Below are 13,674 nucleotides of genomic sequence, written 5' to 3'. Positions count from 1 at the left end.
TGTTATTCGTTCCAATTTTCCCCTGTACTTTGGTGTACCATTGTATGTTATTCATTGGAGAAAGTAATGCCAGGATCTAAACTTTAGCTTCTATGATATGTGCTGCGAATTCTGTGACCTGCCTCTAAATGATCTTTGCTCTCGCAAACAGGGCCAAACATTTGCTTTAATAACCATGAAAATTAACGTGGCGCAGGCAAAATGGATACCTTAACTTGCGTGTCCAAAGGTGCACTATTTCTTTCATGAATCTATCCCCGCAGCTGGTAATGAACTAGCAAGAGATTATTGCTGGACGGTGGTCCGCGACCCTCCTGGCCCCCGCGTCGCTCTCTCCCCGGGGCGGCACGGGCGGTGACCACCGCCCCTCCCGCGGCCTCCCCAACGCCAGCCTCCTCTCCCCCTCGCCGTCGCCGGTGGCCTCCGGCAGGCAAAGCCTACGCGGAGCCGGCGGCGGCGGAGCGCTCTCTAGCTGCTGCTCGCTCGGGAGGAGGGGCGCTCGCGTGCGGGTCGCGGCTGTCCGGCGCTTGGCCTCGTGGCGGCGTCGCTGCTCGCGGCGGAGGCGGTCTCCGGCGTGTGGCGCGGCGTCTGGTCGCGACGGTGGGCGCGCCGTCACGATGCGCGCGGTCACGGTCGTCGGCCTTGTGCGGTCCCGATCCGATCTGGGATCCTGCGGGCGGCGGTTGGTGCGGACAGTGTGGGGCGCCGGGGCGGCGGCCTCGGTCCGAGCTCCTGATGTGGCCAGGGCGTGGACGGCGCGCGCTCGCGCGGCGGCGGCTCGGATCCGGCTGTGCGCGTGGGGCGCGGAGACCAGCCGGGCGCGGTGGTTGCAGGTGCGCGTCGGGCGCGGTGACCGGTTGTGTGTGGCGGGTGTGCTTCTCTGGAGTGCGAGGTGTGTTGCAGAGGGGGATCCTGCTCGTCTGCTCTGCTGCTTCGCCTGTGTAGCTCCGATTGGATCTGGTGCGTGGTGCATCGATCTGGGTGCTGCGCTTCGCGATGCGGTGTGGGTTGCTGCGGTGGTGGTGGCCACGGTGGTGGTGCGGTGGTGGATGGCAGCTTCGGCCAGGGGGTGGTGCGTGTCATGTTGCGGTGGATCGTGGGATCCCGTGGCCTGAATGAGGTCGGCCTCAGCAGGTGGTGGCTGGTGGGCGGCGGTCGGTGGTGGTAGGTGGTCGGCGCATCTTCAGGAGAAATCTTTGCTCCGGTCTTCTTCGGAGCCGGCGACGGCGGCGCCCGCGGGTGCCGTGATCTTTCTTGGAAGCGTCATCGTGGAGGTGTGCTCCTCCTCCCCACGGCTTTGACTCCGGAGGGAAACCTCAGATCCGCTGGGTCGGACGATGAAGGCGTCTTCGCGTCTTTCTCCTCCTTGGGGGCATCGTCTCGGAGCCGGCTACGACTGGGAGACTGGTGGTTTGCGGCATCTTCGCCGTGGATGGCGGCATCTTCGTCGCGTGGTTTGCTGAGGCGGGGCGCTGGTTTCTGTTTGGCAACGATGATGTCGTTGAGAGGAGCTCGGGTCGCGGCGTGGACTTCGGTAGTCGGTTCTTCCCGGCGTGTCCGAGGTGCTCTTCTGTGGGCACGGTCGGCGCAAGTCTTGCATATTTCCCTGGTGAGGCTCGTCATCAAAATCGAAGCTGTCAGTTGCTTGCGCGTGTGGTCATCCGGTGGCATGTGCCGTCGTGGCTTCTATACAGTTGTTTGCAGGTTGGCTTCGAGGTTGGAGCTCTATGGTGAAGTCGGAGTCGCTCGTTCGAGGCAACCGGTGATGACGATGACGTTTGTGACTCCTCGGCAAATGCCTTTCTTCTTTGCAGCTTTGTGTCCCATGTCGGTGGCCAGGTTGGCCGATGGTGCCCATGTCATGTGGGTTGAGTTGTATCGGTTTTAGCCCGGTTTTCCATCAATTAACCTGGCAATTCTCTTCTTCTTAATCAATGAAAATAAAAAATCTTTTGCCTCGTTTCAAAAAAAAATTTATTGCTGGACCAGCTCGCCATAAATCATGTAGATATGATATATGCACATAGCACAGTGGTGGCTAGCTTCTACTTACTCGTTAGATCTGCTTGCTAAGGTTGGTGCTCCTTCTGTGAATTCATCACTGCCATGGCATGATGAATAGCTCCGAAGTTTTCTCGCAAAACAAAAAGGAGAGGCAGGTCATCATCTTTCACGAGTTTATGACGACAATGCAAATATACGAGAGCGCTATGTAAATAAGGATAGAGTGAGTAGCATTAGAATTTGGTTTTAAGTGTTGCTAATGTAGGAGTTTTTTTTTAACTAGTAGTTGGGGCGTCATCCTGTGACGCCGCTTGAGAGGAAGCTATGCGCACGTTTTCATTTAGAAAATATACATAGAGTCCTCGCCTCTGTCTAAAAAACATCTTAGAAAAAAAAACATCACCTTCATCTAAAAAAGAAGTAAAAAAGAAAAAGAATATCTCTGCAGCCTACCAGCGAGTGCCACTTTGCATAACCCTCCATTTAGAAAATACCTGAGGTCCTCGCCTCCATCTAAAAAGAAAAATACATTTAAAAAAATCCACACTTTCATCTAAAAAAATTCCAACAGATTTCTCACCGCGGCCAACCAGCTTGCGCCACGTGGCATAGCTGGTTGGCCGCCCTTCACGCGTAGCTTAGAGCATCTCCACTCGTTCGCCCCCCCCCCCCCAGCGCAAAGGCCGGCGCTCTTTCGGGCGCCCGCCGGCGATTTTTAGGCCCTGGGGGCGGTCTAGGTCCCAGCCACGCCCCCAGGCGCCGCCCCCAAGGCGTCACAAATTCAACCAGGTCCATTTCCCGCCCCCATAAAACGCCACAAGTCCGGTGATCAACGTAGTTCGGCGATCATGTTGCCACAGTTCGGCGCGCAAAAAAAAAGAAAGGACTCGGCGCATCAAATGGCGGTGTCAGCCTCCGGCGTCGCATGAGTCGGCGTGCGCGGGCTGGGCGTCGTCGGCGCGGCTTCTTCTGTGCAGGGAGGCGTCGGCGCGGCTTCTGTGCTACTGGGCGTCGTGGAGGCATCATCGCTCAGGCTTGGCGGCGGCATTGGCGTCGGCATGGGAGTTGGCGGCGCCGTCGACGACATCTGGTTCAGGATGAGGCCGCGCTCCGCCATGTACCACGCCTTGACCTGCTCGTCCATCACCGACATGTCCACCCCGCCCATCAGGAAAGCCAGGTCAATGTTCCTCTTCTTCGCGACAACGTTGGTCCGGAGCAGGTCGAACTTGACGGCGCTGTTCGTCATCAACGCCGACCACCGCGCCTCGGTCTTCTCCTCCCGCTGGGCGGCCCGGGTCTTGGCGTCGTCAAGGCAATGCTCGATGGACTCGTGCACGCGTGCGGTAGCCGATTCGGTGTGTTTCCCCTTCTTGGCCCCTTTGTTGCTGTCCGGGCGCCCGGCATCAGCGCGTCAGGCTTGTACATCTCCTTGGCCTTGGCGAGGGTGCGCCGGACATCCGCCCATTTCTCGATCCGCTTGAAGATGTGGAGGTACTTGAAGTCTTGGTCGCTACTGTCCTGGTGAAACATGGCGAACATCCGCATCAGCTGCGCCGAGAAACAACAGTCGGCGGGCGTGCACAAGCCGAAACGAAAAGGGAGAGCCCGACGTGGCATACCCGATCCTCGATGTTGGCGCCGCTCTCCGGCCAAGCCGTGATCTCCTCGACGATCTCATGCCATTTGTTGCACGCCGTTTGGATGAGCCTGAAGGAAATATGCTCTAGAGGCAATAATAAAGTTATTATTTATTTCCTGATTTCATGATAAATGTTTATTAATCATGCTAGAATTATATTAACCAGAAACATAATACATGTGTGAATACATAGACAAACAGAGTGTCACTAGTTTGCCTCTACTTGACTAGCTCGTTGAATCAATGATGATTATGTTCCTAACCATAGACATGAGTTGTCATTTGATTAACGGGATTACATCATTAGAGAATGATGTGATTGACTTGACCCATCCGTTAGCTTAGCATGATGATCGTTTAGTTTTTGCTATTGCTTTCTTTATGACTTATACATGTTCCTATGACTATGAGATTATGCAACTCCCGAATACCGGAGGAACACTTTGTGTGCTACCAAACGTCACAACGTAACTGGGTGATTATAAAGGTGCTCTACAGGTGTCTCCGATGGTACTTGTTGAGTTGGCATAGATCGAGATTAGGATTTGTCACTTTGATTGTCGGAGAGGTATCTTTGGGCCCTCTCGGTAATGCACGTCGCTATAAGCCTTGCAAGTATTGTAACTAATGAGTTAGTTGCGGGATGATGTATTACGGGAACGAGTAAAGAGACTTGCCAGTAACGAGATTGAACTAGGTATTGAGATACAGACGATCGAATCTCGGGCAAGTAACATACCGATGACAAAGGGAACATCATATATTGTTATGCGGTTTGACCGATAAAGATCTTCGTAGAATATGTAGGAACTAATATGAGCATCCAGGTTCCGCTATTGGTTATTGACCGGAGACGTGTCTCGGTCATGTCTACATAGTTCTCGAAACCATAGGGTCCGAACGTCTTAACGTTCGGTGACGATCAATATTATGAGTTTATGTGATTTGATGTACCGAAGGTAGTTCGGAGTCCCGGATGAGATCGGGGACATGACGAGGAGTCTCGATATGGTCGAGATGTAAAGATCAATATATTGGACGACTATATTCGGATACCGGAAAGGCTCCGAGTGATTCGGGTATTTTTCGGAGTACCGGGGAGTTACGGGAATACGAGGAAGAAGTATCGGGCCTTATGGGCCAAGTGGTGGAAGAGAGGAGGCAGGGCGCGTGGCCCCCCTAGCACAAACCGAATTGGACTAGGGGGCGCCCCCCCCCTTTCCTCCCTCTCCTTCCTTCTCCCCTTCCCCCTTCCTTTCCTCCTCCTAGTAGGAGTAGGAAAGGGGAGTCCTACTCCTACTAGGAGGAGGACTCCTTCTCCCGGCACGCCCTACAGGGGTCGGCCGGCCTCCCCCCTTGCTCCTTTATATACGGGGGCAGGGGGCACCCAAAGACACACAAGTTGATCATTGATCCCTTAGCTGTGTGCGGTGCCCCCCTCCACCATAATCCACCTCGATCATATCGTAGCGGTGCTTAGGCGAAGCCCTGCGTCGGTAGCAACATCATCACCGTCATCACACCGTCATGCTGACGGAACTCTCCCGTGAAGCTCTGCTGAATCGGAGTTCATGGGACGTCATCGAGCTGAACGTGTGCTGAACTCGGAGGTGCCGTGAGTTTGATACTTCGGTCGGTCGGATCGTGAAGACGTTCGACTACATCAACCGCGTTTTCTCATAACGCTTCCGCTTACGGTCTACGAGGGTACGTGGAAGATACTCTTCTCTCTCGTTGTTATGCATCACCATGATCTTGCGTGTGCGCAGGAAATTTTTTGAAATTACTACGTTCCCCAACAGTGGCATCCGAGCCAGGTTTATGCGTAGATGTTATATGCACGAGTAGAACACACAAGTGAGTTGTGGGCGATACAAGTCATACTGCTTACCAACATGTCATACTTTGGTTCGGCGATATTGTTGGATGAAGCGGTCCGGACCGACATTACTCGAGACTGGTTCTACCGACGTGCTTTGCACACAGGTGGCTGGTGGGTGTCAGTTTCTCCAACTTTAGTTGAACCGAGTGTGACTACTCCCGGTCCTTGTTGAAGGTTAAAACAACACTAACTTGACGAACTATCGTTGTGGTTTTGATGCGTGGGTAAGAACGGTTCTTGCTCAGCCCCTAGCAGCCACGTAAAACTTGCAACAACAAAGTAGAGGACGTCTAACTTGTTTTTGCAGGGCTTGTTGTGATGTGATATGGTCAAGACGTGATGAGATATAAGTTTTTGTATGAGATGATCATGTTTTTTAAAGTTATCGGCAACTGGCAGAAGCCTTATGGTTGTCTCTTTATTGCATAAGATGCAAGCGCCAAACAATTGCTTTACTTTATCGCTATGCAAGAGCAATAGTTGGCGAGATGACCATGTGACGACACATTGATAGAGATCAAGATGATGGAGATCATGGTGTCATGCCGGTGACGATAGAGATCATGACGGTACCTTGGAGATGGAGATCAAAGGCACAAGATGATGATGGCCATATCATGTCACATATTTTGATTGCATGTGATGTTTATCCTTTATGCATCTTATTTTGCTTAGTTCGGCGGTAGCATTATAAGATGATCTCTCACTAAAAATTTCAAGGTACAAGTGTTCTCCCTGAGTATGCACCGTTGCAAAAGTTCGTCGTGCCGAGACACTACGTGATGATCTGGTGTGATAAGCTCAACGTTATTATATAACGGTTGCAAGCCAGTTTTGCACACGCAGAATACTCGGGCTAAACTTGACGAGCCTAGCATATACAGATATGGCCTCGAAACACTGAGACCGAAAGGTCGAGCGTGAATCATATAGTAGATATGATCAACATAGTGATGTTCACCATTGAAAACTACTCCATTTCACGTGATGATCGGTTATGGTTTAGTTGATTTGGATCACGTGATCACTTAGATGATTAGAGGGATGTCTATCTAAGTGGGAGTTCTTAAGTAATATGATTAATTGAACTTAAATGTATCATGAACTTAGTCCTGATAGTATTTGCATATCTATGTTGTACATCAATAGCTCGCCCATAGCTTCCCCGTTTATTTTCGATATGTTCCTAGAGAAAAATAAATTGAAAGATGTTAGTAGCAATGATGCGGATTGGATCCGTGATCTGAGGATTATCCTCATTGCTGCACAGAAGAATTGTGTCCTTGATGCACCGCTAGGTGATGGACCTATTGCAGGAGCATATGCAGACGTTATGAACGTTTGGCAAAGCTCGGTATGATGATTACTTGATAGTTTAGTGCGCCATGCTTTATGGCTTAGAACCGGGACTTCAAAAATGTTTTGAACGCCACGGAGCATATAAGATGTTCCAAGAGTTGAAATTAGTATTTCAGACTCATGCCCATGTCAAAAGGTATGAGACCTTTGACAAGTATTTTGCCTACAAAATGGAGGAGAATAGCTCAGCTAGTGAGCATGTGCTCAGAATGTCTGAGTGCTACAATCACTTGAATCAAGTGGGAGTTAATCTTCCAGATAAGATACTGATTGACAGAATTCTCTAGTCGCTATCACCAAGTTACTGGAACTTCATGATGAACTATAATATGCAAGGGATAACGGAAACGATTCCCAAGCTCTTCGTGATGCTGAAATCGACGAAGGTAGAAATCAAGAAAAGCATCAAGTGTTGATGGTCGACAAGACCACTAGTTTCAAGAAAAGGGCAAAGGGAAGAAGGGGAACTTCAAAAAGAACGGCAAGCAAGTTGCTGCTCAAGTGAAGAAGCCCAAATCTACACCTAAGCCTGAGACTAAGTGCTTCTACTGCAAAGGGACTGGTCACTAGAAGCAGAACTGCCCCAAGTATTTGGCGGATAAGAAGGATGGCAAAGTGAACAAAGGTATATTTGATATACATGTTATTGATGTGTACTTTACTAGTGTTTATAGCAACCCCTCAGTATTTGATACTAGTTCAGTTGCTAAGATTAGTAACTCGAAACGGGAGTTGCGGAATGAACAAAGACTAGTTAAGGGTGAAGTGACGATGTGTGTGGGAAGTGGTTCCAAGATTGATATGATCATCATCGCACACTCCCTATACTTTCAGGATTAGTGTTGAACCTAAATAAATGTTATTTGGTGTTTGCGTTAAGCATGAATATGATTTGATCATGTTTATTGCAATACGGTTATTCATTTAAAGTCAGAGAATAATTAATGTTCTGTTTACATGAATAAAACCTTCAATGGCCATACACCCAAGGTGAATGGTTTATTGAATCTCAATCGTAGTGATACACATATTCATAATATTGAAGCCAAAAAGATGCAAAGTTAATAATGATAGTGCAACTTATTTGTGACACTGCCATTTAGGTCATATTGGTGTAAAGCGCATGAAGAAAATCCATGTTGATGGGCTTTTGGAATCACTTGATTATGAATTAGTTGATACTTGCGGATCATGCCTCATGGGCAAGATGACTAAGACTCCGTTCTCCGGAACAATGGAGCGAGCAACAGACTTGTTGGAAATAATACATACTGATGTATGCAGTCCGATGAGTGTTGAGGCTCGCGGCAGGTATCGTTATTTTCTGACCTTCATAGATGATTTAAGTAAGATATGGGTATATCTTCTTGATGAAACATAAATCTGAAACATTTGAAAAGTTCAAATAATTTCAGAGTGAAGTGGAAAATCATCGTAACAAGAAAATAAAGTTTCTACGATCTGATCGTGGAGGAGAATATTTGAGTTACGAGTTTGGTCTTCATTTGAAACAATGAAGAATAGTTTCGCAACTCACGCCACCTGGAACACCACAGCGTAATGGTGTGTCCGAACATTGTAACCGTACTTTATTAGATATGGTGCAATCTATGATGTCTCTTACCGATTTACCACTATCGTTTTGGGGTTATGCATTAGAGACAGGTGCATTCACGTTAAATAGGGCACCATCTAAATCCGTGAGACGACGCCATATGAACTGTGGTTTGGCAAGAAACCAAAGTTGTCATTTCTTAAAGTTTGGGGTTGCGATGCTTATGTGAAAAAGTTTCGAACTGATAAGCTCGAACCCAAATCGGAGAAGTGTGTCTTCATAGGATACCCAACAGAAATATTGGGTACACCTTCTATCACAGATCCAAAGGCAAGATATTTGTTGCTAAGAATGGATCCTTTCTAGAGAAGGAGTTTCTCTCGAAAGAAGTGAGTGGGAGGAAAGTAGAACTTGATGAGGTAATTGTACCGAGGGAGTCCTGAATTAGGGGGTATCCGGACAGCCGGATTATATCCTTTGGCCGGACTATTGGACTATGAAGATATAAGATTGAAGACTTTGTCTCGTGTCCGGATGGGTCTCTACTTGGCGTGGAAGGCAAGCTAGGCAATACGGATATGTATATCTCCTCCTTTGTAACCGACCTTGTGTAACCCTAGCCCCCTCCAGTGTCTATATAAACCGGAGGGTTTTAGTCCATAGGACAACATACAATGATGCCATAGGCTAGCTTCTAGGGTTTAGCCTCTCCGATCTCGTGGTAGATCAACTCTTGTAATACTCATACCATCAAGAATAAATCAAGCAGGACGTAGGGTTTTACCTCCATCAAGAGGGCCCGAACCTGGGTAAAACATCGTGTTCCCTACCTCCTGTTACCATCCGCCTTAGACGCACAGTTCGGGACCCCCTACCCAAGATCCGCCGGTTTTGACACCGACATTGGTGCTTTCATTGAGAGTTCCTCTATGACGTCGCCATAAGAAAGGATGCCTCGTCTCGTTGTTAAAAGAAACATTACCGCCGGGGGAGCTCTGGCTATCGGCCAAACTCTCCGGCTAGGCAATTTCGTCATGACTGCATGTTCGGCCGCTGCACCGACGATGACTTCTTAGGTCATCAAAAACAGTCTCCACGTCGGCTCGGAAGTCGCCGAGCAGATGGATCCAATGGAGCTCTCTTCCCTAAACGAACTCTTAGATCGCATCGCCGCCGTGGGAGTCGCTACGGACTATGATCGGATTGGGATTAAACCCGATCAAAGGGAGATTAACTCTCCATCGATCACCCATCACGTTGCGGTGGTGGAGGAACAATGTGGCAACTCTTCCTCTATTTTGAGGACTAACTATATCCGGATTCCTGAGCTCTCCGAGCCGGATACCCGCTTACGGGAGAACATCACCCAAGCCCTGAACCTAGAATCAGGCAGCGGGCCAGACTTATCGGGTAACACTCCGGAACCCGAACTTCCAAGGTTGGAAACTCCTCGGCCCCTGGGTCTCAGATCGAGTAGGGGTTCGGACTCAAATCCACCCACCCACCCCAGACATAAACGATCTTTCCCACATCAGGAAAGAGCCCCATGAAACAGTACATCATTATTGGGCCAGATTCCTCCTTGTGATGAACAAGGTTAAGGACTGTCGCGAGGAAGATGGAGTCTCACTTTTCTGCAATAATTGCATAGACAAGGGAATCCTTAACACCTTGAGTCGCTGTGACATATCACGCTTCGCTGACTTGGCGTCCATAGTACGAAAGTACTGTGCAATGCAAAATGCCTGGAAAACCGAAACAAAATTTTGGGATAATCCGGCTCCGAATACACACCCAGTCCGAAGTAAAAGGGTGCACTATCGTAAGACACCTGAGCTAGTTGCAAAGAAAAAAAAACCCTCTACAGGGCATGGAACCGTACTGGAGGGATGGCTTAACGGACCCTGCAAAATTCATAGTACAGCGGATACAATACCAACGCACAGCCTTAGAGCATGTTGGATACTCCGGCAGGTGGCCAAAAGTGGTGAGGATCTTCTTATCCCAAATGCCACAGAGCACCATCCTGTGGATAACAATACGGTGTTAACAGTCTTTGAGACCTTTGCGTCAAATAATAGGCGCAAGCGAACACTCCGCAGCATGGCCGAAATCTGCCACGTAGCAGCAATAAATCCATGGAGTGACACGGCTATTACTTTCAATGCCAGTGATGAACCTAAATTCCGAACAGCCCGAGCACCAGCCGCATTGGTCCTCAGTCCAATTGTGGACGGCTTTTGACTCACCAAAGTACTCATGGACAGCGGCAGTGGATTAAACCTCATCTATGAGGAAACTCTTCAAAAAATGGAAATAGACTGGAACCGCATTGAGCAAAGTAGCACAACCTTCAGGGGAATCATACCTAGTCGGGAGGCACGATGCGCTGGGAAAATCACACTAGATGTGGTATTCGGTACGCCAGAGAATTATAGGTCCAAAGAAATTACATTTCAAGTGGCCCCGTTTAGCAGTGGATACCACGCCCTTTTAGGACGTGAGGCATTCACGATCTTCCAAGCCGTACCCCATTATGGGTACATGAAGCTCAAAATGCCCGGGCCCAACAGAATCATCACCCTCGCCAGTGATCCAGACACAGCACTCCGCGCCGAAAACAAAACAGCCGCACTGGCCCTCAAGGCATTGTCCGAAGCCCTCTCGACCGAGGAATTAACCACGCTACGCTCCACAGTGGACAGGGACAACGTGATACTCGATAAGAGATCCAAGTCCACCTCTTTTAAACCAACGGATGAAATAGTCAAATTCCAAGTCCACCCAACGGACCCTACAGAAACATCCTCCATCGCGGTACAGTTAAACCCTGCCGTGGACGCCGCACTACGAGAGTTCCTGCGCGAGAATTGTGACATATTCGCCTGGCACCCCTCAGACATGCCAGGAATCCCACGCAGGCTGGCCGAGCATAGCCTCAATATCCTAAAGGGATTCAAGCCGGTCAAGCAAGCTTTTCGGCGTTTCTCCGAACCTAAGAGACAGGCCATGGGAGAGGAACTAGCCAAGTTATTGGAGGCCGGATTCATCAGAGAAATAAGACACCCGGACTGGCTAGCAAACCTGGTGATGGTACCAAAGAAGGATAAATCCTGGCGCCTTTGTGTCGATTTCAAGGACCTCAATAAAGCTTGCCCAAAGGATCCCTTCCCCCTCCCCCGCATCGATCAAATTATCGATGCTACCGCAGGACACGAGTCATTGTGTTTCCTCGACGCATACTCCGGTTACCACCAAATCAAGGTGGCGGAGTCCGACCAAGCCGCAACGGCATTCATCACACCATATGGTCCCTTCTGTTTCAACACAATGCCTTTTGGGCTCAAAAACTCCGGCGCAACATATCAGCACATGATTCAGACATGTCTGGAGAAACAAATCGGCAAAACAGTAGAGGCATATGTAGATGATGTGGTCATCAAAACCAAATACGTCGACTCTTTGATAGACGACTTGAGGCTCACATTCGACAACCTCCAAACATACGACATCAAGCTCAATCCGGAAAAATGCGTTTTCGGCGTACCAGCCGGAAAGCTCCTGGGTTTCATTGTCTCCAGTAGAGGTATTGAAGCTAATCCGGCCAAAATCCAAGCTTTGTCACAGTTGGCTACCCCAACAGACCTCAAACAAATCCAGAAGTTAACTGGATGTGTGGCGGCTCTAAGCCGCTTTATCTCCCACTTAGGAGAAAAGGCTTTACCCCTTTATCGCCTCCTCCGGCGCACCGAACACTTTGAGTGGACGGACGCTGCCACAGCCGTATTGGAAGAAATAAAGGCCATTTTGGCAACCAACCCAATCCTGGCCGCACCAAACATCGGCGAACCAATGATGTTGTACATTGCGGCAACTCATCAAGTTGTAAGCGCAGTGCTCGTCGTCGAACGAGAAGCTGACGGACATAAATTCCATCTTCAAAAGCCGGTATACTATGTATCCACTGTCCTCACTCCATGCAAATCACGGTACCCACATTATCAAAAGATAGCCTATGCGGTATTCATGGCATCCCGAAAGCTGCGACAGTACTTTCAAGAGTGTTCGATTACAGTAGCCTCGAAAGTGCCACTTAATGATATTATAAACAACCGCGACGCTACGGGCCGGATTGCTAAATGGGCCATTTAGCTCCTCCCGTTTGACATAACATACAAACCTCGACGAGCCATTAAATCGCAAGTATTGGCCGACTTTGTCGCCGAATGGACGGAGGCCGAACTCCCTAAAGAGTACGGCGCATACTCCAATTGGATCATGCACTTCGACGGTTCTAAAATGCTGCCTGGTCTAGGGGCTGGCGTCGTCCTGACATCCCCAACCGGAGACACCGTTCAGTACGTACTGCAAATATTGTATACATACTCCAACAACGCAGCCGAATACGAAGCTCTGTTGCATGGTCTTCGGATGGCAGTCTCCATGGGCATTCAACGCCTGGAGGTGCGTGGGGATTCAAACCTTGCAATATCCCAAATAAATGGAGACTTTGACGCCAAGGATCCGAAAATGGCGGCCTACCGAAACACCGTCCTAAAAATGTCAGCTCGGTTTGAGGGGCTCGAATTTCACCATGTGGCTCAGGAAAACAATCAAGCGGCGGATATCCTTGCCCGCATCGACGCAAAACGCGATGCGGTCCCCCCAACATATTTCTGGAAAGGCTGTTCAAGCCATCCGTAGTATGGGAAGGGGACACCGGTAACAATAGTCCGGACCCGGCCAAAATGCCCGATACCGAACACTCTGACACAATCGGAGGCTCCGCCACCGAAATAACACCTTCAGCCCACGTAATAATGGCCATCATAGCCCCGTGGACAGAACCATTCCTGGCCTACCTAACTAGGCAGGAACTTCCGGAGGACCGAAATGAGGCACGCTGCATAGTGTGGCGATCTAAGGCCTACAGGGTCCACGAGGGAGAATTGTATAAAAAAGCATTACCGGAGTCCTTCAAAGGTGCATCTCCGAAGAAGAAGGGCGGAACCTTTTGGCAGAAATCCACGCTGGACTCGGCGGTCACCACGCCGCAGCCCGGGCTCTTGTAAGCAAGGCCTTCCATACAGGATTCTATTGGCCAACGGCCCGGGCAGATGCACATGACTTGGTCCAACGTTGCGTCGGTTGCCAGCTCTTTGCAAATCAAAGCCACATGCCACCTACCGCCCTCCAAACAATCCCCATTACGTGGCCCTTCACAGTCTGGGG

The sequence above is a fragment of the Triticum urartu genome, chromosome 3, assembly GCF_003073215.2.
Source record: "Triticum urartu cultivar G1812 chromosome 3, Tu2.1, whole genome shotgun sequence".
Taxonomy (NCBI): domain Eukaryota; kingdom Viridiplantae; phylum Streptophyta; class Magnoliopsida; order Poales; family Poaceae; genus Triticum; species Triticum urartu.
The sequence above is the reverse complement of the archived record's forward strand: the minus strand, read 5'-3'. Positions refer to the sequence as shown.